Raw genomic sequence first — 7629 nt, 5'->3', positions numbered from 1 at the left:
ACAGTCATTCAATCCCAGAATCCTACTCGGAATACCACAGACAAGGTTAGACTTTCCGGATTCTCATGAATGCCGCCATCTATCTAGCTTATACCACAAAGATTCTGTTGGGGAATCTAAGAGATATGCGCCCGGCCTAAGGTAGAACAGAAGTGGTTGTCAGTCACGCGCGTTCATAGGTGAGAATGATGATGAGTGTCACGGATCATCACATTCATCAAGTTGAAGTGCAACGTATATCTTAGAATAAGAATAAAAGACAATTGAATAGAAAATAATAGTAATTGTATTGAAACTTGAGGTACAGCAGAGCTCCACACCCTTAATCTATGGTGTGTAGAAACTCCACCGTTGAAAATACATAAGTAAAAGGTTCAGGCATGGCCGAATGGCCAGCCCCCCAAAACGTGATCAATGGCCTCCTATGATGAAGAATAAAACAAAACTGAGACCAAAGATGAAACGTGGTCCAAAGACGACTAATACACTAGTAAAAAGTCTTATTTATACTAAACTAGCTACTAGGGTTTACAAAGGTAAGTAATTGATGCATAAATTCACTTCCAAGGCCCACTTGGTGTGTGTTTGGGCTGAGCTTGATCTATCCACGAGCTGAGGCTTCCTTTGGAGTTGAACGCTGAGTTATAGCGTGTTTCTGGCGTTCAACTCCGGGTTGTGACGTATTTCTGGCGTTTGACTCCAGACAGCAGCATGTACTTGGCGTTGAGCGCCACTATTATACATTGCTGGAAAGCTCTGGATGTCTACTTTCCAACGCCGTTGAGAGCGCGCCATTTGGAGTTCTGTAGCTCCAGAAACTCCATTTTGAGTACAGGGAGGTCAGATTCCAACAGCATCAGCAGTCTTTTTGTCAGCCTTTTTCAGTGTTTTGCTCAAGTCCCTCAATTTCAGCTAGAAATTACCTGAAATCACAGAAAAATACACAAACTCATAGTAAAGTCCAGAAATGTGAATTTAACATAAAAACTAATGAAAACATCCCTAAAAGTAGCTTGAACTTACTAAAAGCTGCCTAAAAATAATGCCAAAAAGCGTATAAATTATCCGCTCATCAAGCTCCTTCCACACATATGTCCATGAGAACTTAGTCCAACCTTTGATCAAAGTTGACCCTTCTAGTGTAGGGGCATGCGTTTTCTTGCATCATTGGCAAGTGGAGCGCCAACCTTACATTTTCCGGACTAAAATCTAAGTATTTCCCCCGAACCATTGTAAGCCAATTCTTTGGATTCGGCTTCATACTTTGATCATGGTTCCTAGTGATCCATACATTGGCATAGAACTCTTGAACCATTAAGATTCTGACTTGTTGAATGGGGTTGGTAAGAACTTCCCAACCTCTTCTTCGGATTTCATGTCGGATCTCCGGATACTCATTTTTCTTGAGCATGAAAGGGACCTTAGGGATCACCTTTTTCTTTGCCACAACTTCATAGAAGTGGTCTTGATGGACCTTTGAGATGAATCTCTCCATCTCCCATGACTCGGAGGTGGAAGCTTTTGCCTTCCATTTCCTCTTTCTAGAGGTTTTTCCGGCCTTAGGTGCCATAAATGGTTATGGAAAAACAAAAAGCAATGCTTTTACCACACCAAACTTAAAAGGTTTGCTCGTTCTCGAGTAAAAAAAAAGAAAGAAAGAAGGGGAAGAAGAAGAAAATGGAGGAGATGGAGGGCTATAAGTGGTTCGGCCAAGATGGGGGAAAGGTGTTTGTGTTGTGTGACTATGAAGAAGTAGTGAGGAGTTTATATAGGGGTGAGGGGAGGGTTAGGTTTCGGTCATTAGGGTTGGGTTTGGGAGGAAAAAGTGTTTCGAATTTGAAAGGTGAGGTAAGTGGGGTTTTTGGGGAAGAGATACGGAGGTGATTGGTGAAGAGGTAAAGGGGAAGAGTGAATGAGTTGATTGGTGAGGGGTATTTGGGGAAGAGTGTTGTGGGAGGGTAGGTGGAGATCCTGTAGGGTCCATAGATCCTGAGGGGTCAAAGATTTATCATCCCTGCTCCTATTAGTCGTGTAAACGCCCTTATAATGCAATCCTGGCGTTTAACGCCAGATTGCTGCTTGTTTTTGGCGTTAAATGCCAGCTACAACTTTCCTGGTGTTAAACGCCAAGCTACAACTTGTTTCTGGCTTTTAACACTAGTTTGTTGCTTCTTTCTGGCGTTTAACGCCAGACTGGTGCTTTTTTATGGCGTTTAACGCCAGACTGGTGCTTCTTTCTGGAGTTTAACGTCTAGAATGGTGCAAGACAGGGCGTTAAACGTCCATTCTACTACCCTTATTGGCGTTTAAACGCTAGTAAGTTTCTCCTCCAGGGTGTGCTATTTTTAATGCTGTTTTTGATTTTTTTTAATTTTTGCAGTTGTTTTTGTGACTCCACATGATCATCAACCTAAAAAAAAAGAAAATAACATAGAAAGGGGGTAATGTCTGCCTAACCAAGTCATTCAGTTCATTGGTGAGCAAGGGGGGTTCATCCACCCAAGTTTTATTACCAAATAACTTGGCATTCAACTTCATGATTGTTCCAAGATACTTAGTAACTTGCTTTTCAGTAATATCTTCATCCTCTTCAGAGGAGGAATAGTCATCAGAGCTCATGAATGGCAGAAGTAGGTTCAATGGAATCTCTGTGGTCTCTAGATAAGCCTCAGATTCCTTAGGTTCCTTAACTGGGAACCCCTTTGTGTCCAGAGGACGTCCCAAAAGGTCTTCCTCACTGGGATTCACGTCCTCCTCCTCCTCTCTAGGTTCAGCCACACCAAGTAAGGTTATGGCCTTGCACTCTCTTTTTGGATTCTCTTCTGTATTGCTTGGGAGAGTACTAAAAGGAGTTTCAGTGACTCTTTTACTCAGCTAGCCCACCTGTTCCTCTAAATTTCTAATGGAGGACCTTGTTTCATTCATGAAACTTAGAGTGGCCTTAGATAGATCAGAGACTATATTTCCTAAACTAGAGGGCTCTGCTCAGAATTCTCTGTCTGTTGCTGAGAGGAAGATGGAAAAGGCTTGCTATTGCTAAACTTGTTTCTTCCACCATTATTAAAGCCTTGTTGAGGTTTTTGTTGATCCTTCCATGAGAAATTTAAATGATTTCTCCATGTGGGATTATAGGTTTTCCATAGGCTTCACCCATGTATTTCACCTCTGCCATTGCAGGGTTCTTAGGATCATAAGCTTATTCTTCAGAAGATGTTTCTTTAGTACTGTTGGATGCATTTTGCAATCCATTCAGACTCTGAGAAATCATATTGACTTGCAGAGTCAACATTTTATTCTGAGCCAATATGGCATTCAGAGCATCAATTTCAAGAACTCCCTTCCTCTAAGGCGTCCCATTACTCACAGGATTCCTTTCAGAGGTGTACATGAACTGGTTATTTGCAACCATTTCAATGAGTTCCTGAGCTTCTGCAGGCATTTTCTTCAGGTGAATAGATCCACCTATAGAATGCTCCAATGACATTTTAGACAATTCAGACAGACCATCATAGAATATATCCAAGATGGTCCATTCTGAGAGCATGTCAGAAGGACACTTTTTGGTCAGTTGCTTGTATCTCTCCCAAGCTTCATAGAGGGATTCACCTTCTTTCTGTCTGAAGGTTTGAACATCCACTCTAAGCTTGCTCAACTTTTGAGGAGGAAAGAACTTGGCTAAGAAAGCCGTGACCAGCTTATCCCAAAAGTTCAGGCTATCTTTAGGTTGAAAGTCCAACCATGTTCTAGGAGAGAAAAATTCGAACACAGAAGGGAAGAGAGGGTTCAAATTTTAGGATGAAGAGAAGTGTTAGTAAATGAATAAATAAATAGAAAGAGATGAGAGAGAGATAAGAAAATTTGAATTTTAATTAAGAAAAAGAAAAAATATTTTGTTTTTATTTTAATTATTAGTTAAAATTCGAAAATTAAAAAAAGGGAATAAAATTAAAATTTAAAACAATTAGTTAAATAAAAAGATTTTTGAAAAAGAGGAAGGTGATTTTCGAAAATTAGAGAGAGAAAAGTAGTTAGGTGATTTTGAAAAAGATAAGAAACAAACAAAAAGTCAATTAGTTAGTTGAAAAAGATTTGAAAATCAATTTTGAAAAGATAAGAAGTTAGAAAAGATTTTGAAATTGATTTTAAAAAAGATATGATTTGAAAAAGATATGTTTGAAAAGATATGATTGAAAAGATATGATTAGAAAGATTTTATTGAAATTTATTTTGAAAAAAATTAATTTTTAAAATCAGAATTAATGACTTGACTCACAAGAATTCAAAAGATATGATTCTAGAATTTAAAGATTGAACCTTTCTTAACAAGAAAGTAACAAACTTGAAATTTTTTAATCAAAACATTAATTGTTAGATTTAATTTCGAAAATAAAAGAAAAAGTTAAAAAAAATTTTTGAAAATTAATTTTAAATAATTTTCGAAAATAATATAAGAAAAAAAAGAAAAGATTTGATTTTGAAAAAGATTTTGAAAAGATAGGATTTTTGAAATTGAAATCTTGACTTGACTAATAAGAAACAACTACTTTTAAAAAATTTTGACTAAGTCAACCCAAAGATTTCAAAATTTATGAGTGAAATAAGAAAAATATATTTTTTTTTATTTTTGAATTTTTAATGAGGAGAGATAAAAACATAAAAATGACTAAAACATAAAAATTATGGATCAAAACACATGATGCATGCAAGAACACTTTGAATGTCAAGATGAACACCAAGAATACTTTGAAGATCAAGATGAACATCAAGACTTATTTTTGAAAAATTTTCAAGAAAAGAAAAACATGCAAGACACCAAACTTAGAGATTTTTCATGTTTAGACACTAACAAACTAAAAATGCATATGAAAAATAAGAAAAGACACAAAACAAGAAAAATTAAAGATCAAACAAAGAAAATCCTCAAGAACAACTTGAAGATTATGAAGAACACATGCATGAATTTTTCAAAAATTTTTAGAAAATTAAAAAGATGCAATTGACACCAAACTTAAAAATTGACAATAACTCAAACAAGAAACACAAAATATTTTTTTGGTTTTTTATGATTTTATTAATTTTTTTTGGATTTTTCAAAAATATCTTTTTGGAAAAGCGAAAACAAATAAAAAAATTTGAAAAAATTTTGAAAATTTTTTGAAAATAAAATAAAGGTTGAAACAAAAAGAAAATTACCTAATCTGAGCAACAAGATGAACCGTCAGTTGTCCAAACTCGAACAATCCCCGGCAACGGCGCCAAAAACTTGGTGCATGAAATTGTGATCTCAATGGCGTCAACAACTTGGTACGCACAATTATAATCTCAACTCTTTTTCACAACTTCGCACAACTAACCAGCAAGTGCACTGGGTTATCCAAGTATTAAACCTTACGTGAGTAAGGGTCGATCACACGGAGATTGTCGACTTGAAGCAGGCTACGGTCATCTTGTAAATCTCAGTCAAGCGGATTCAAATGGTTATGGAGTTTTGATAATTAAAAGACAAATAAACATAAAATAAAGATAGAGATACTTATGTAATTCATTGGTGGGAATTTCAAATAAGCGTATGGATATGCGTTATTCCTTCTGAATCTCTGCTTTCCTACTGTCTTCATTCAATCATTCATACTCCTTTCCATGGCAAGCTGTATGTAGGGGGATCACCATTGTCAATGGCTACTGTCCATCCTCTCAGTGAAAATGGTCTAGCTACGGGTTACGTAGGACTAATCATCTGTCGGTTCTCGATCGTGTAGGAATAGGATTTACTATCCTTTTGCGTCTATCACCATGCCCTACAGTCGTGAGTTTGAAGCTCGTCACAGCTATCCCATCCCAGATTCTACTCGGAATACCACAGATAAGGTTTAGACTTTTCGGATCTCAAGAATGCTGCCAATTGATTATAGCTTATACCACGAAGACTCTGATCTCACAGAATAGAAGGCTCTGTTGCCAGGAGAGGCAACCATGCATCGTGGACCAGGAATCCAAGAGATACACACTCTAGCTTTCACAGGTAGAACGGAAGTGTTTGTCAGGCACGTGTTCATGAGTGAGAAAGGTGATGAGTGTCACGAATCATCACATTCATCAGGTTGAAGTGCGAGTGAACATTTTAGAATAAGAATAAGCTTGAATTGAATAGAAGAACAATAGTACTTTGCATTAATACTCGAGGAACAGCAGAGCTCCACACCTTAATCTATAGTGTGTAGAAACTCCACTGATGCGCGAAAAATTCGTCTCTCAACAAATCTCCCTTCGGCAAGTATACCAAATTTTCATCAAGTAATAACTCACAAAAGAGTGAGGTCGAATCCCACAGAGATTAACGGATTAAGCAATCAATGGTTAATTGATTATCCTAGTTAGACGAATCATATTGGAGTGATAAGCAACAAGGAAATGTAAATGGCATAAAAGTAAAGAAAGCAATAAAGTTCAGAGAAGTAAAATGGCAAGAAAAGTAAATGTAAGAACTAAAAATAAAATGAACATTGGGATCAAGAGATATTGCAATCCTCCAGATCAAGTTCATTCTCATCTTCTTCCTCAATCAATGCATTCATTAATCTCCTTGGCAATCTTAAGTGATTGGATCCCAATTCCTTGGAATTCAATCTCTCAAATCTTGATCAATAGCCAATTCCTTGGTCAATTGCTCATGAGAAGAGATGAAGTATGGTCACTGATTATACCACATGCATTCCCAAATCAAGTGTTGGTAGGATTATAGTCACATATCCATCCAAACCCAATTTGGTCCAGCATGAGAAAGCATTTCTAGCATGATCTCTTCATTCCTCTTCCAAGGTTCAGAAGAGATCCAAGTATGAATAGCTTCTTTTCCAAGATAACTACCCAATTGGATGAAGATCGAAAGCTCTCTAGTAAAATCAAGAGAAAAGATAGAAGAAGAAGAATGAAAACTAATAGTGATCCATTGTATCACAATAGAGCTCTCTAACCCAATGGAAAGAGTTAGTTGATCATTGCTCTACCAAAATAGAAAAGAAAGAAAGTGCAGAAAAGTAAAGATGAAGATTAGAACTAAAATGACAACTTCAAAATTCATAAATGAAAAGTACAAAGAAAAGAAAGAGAAGGAAAAGTGTGTGAGGGGAGGAAGTCCGAAGACCCCTCTTCAATCCCCCAATTCCAGAATGTCCCTCAATGTAAAAACTAAGGCCTTTATATAGGCTCTCCTAAATTACAAAATGAAATTAAAAGCAAATTACAATTAAATGAAAATTCCTATTCTAGATGCTTCTTGTGGCCTTGATTGGTTGACACTTGTGGGGTTGCTTCCTTGAGGGTGGAAAAGTGAATCAAGTTGAGGTCCAGGTGCTAAAATTAGTGCTAAAGTTAGCCACACTAACGCTACAAGTGTGGCGTTAGTGCTAAAGTTATTGTGGCTAACGTTGCACTTGCTGCCCAGTTGGTGTTTTTGGGGCTTAAATGATGCCTCTTGTTTGTGCTCCAATTTCATGCCCACTATAGAGTATTATATATCGTTGGAAAGCTCTGAATGTCAGCTTTCTAACGCAACTAGAATCACCTCAATTGAATCTCTGTAACTTAAGTTATACTTCTTTGAAGTGGACATGGTCGCTAGCATAGTCG

The 7629-nt window shown here is 37.0% G+C and overlaps 1 non-coding gene across 1 annotated transcript; it reads left to right on the top strand.

Annotated features, from left to right (window-relative positions):
- The first annotated feature begins 3542 nt into the window (after window positions 1–3542).
- LOC130958422 (small nucleolar RNA R71) lies at window positions 3543–3646 on the top strand. The gene has a single exon (XR_009077545.1). It is a non-coding gene; the product is annotated as a small nucleolar RNA R71 (small nucleolar RNA).
- Window positions 3647–7629: the final 3983 nt, after the last annotated feature.

The sequence above is a fragment of the Arachis stenosperma genome, chromosome 10, assembly GCF_014773155.1.
Source record: "Arachis stenosperma cultivar V10309 chromosome 10, arast.V10309.gnm1.PFL2, whole genome shotgun sequence".
NCBI lineage: Eukaryota > Viridiplantae > Streptophyta > Magnoliopsida > Fabales > Fabaceae > Arachis > Arachis stenosperma.
This window is presented reverse-complemented; position numbering and strand designations above follow the sequence as displayed.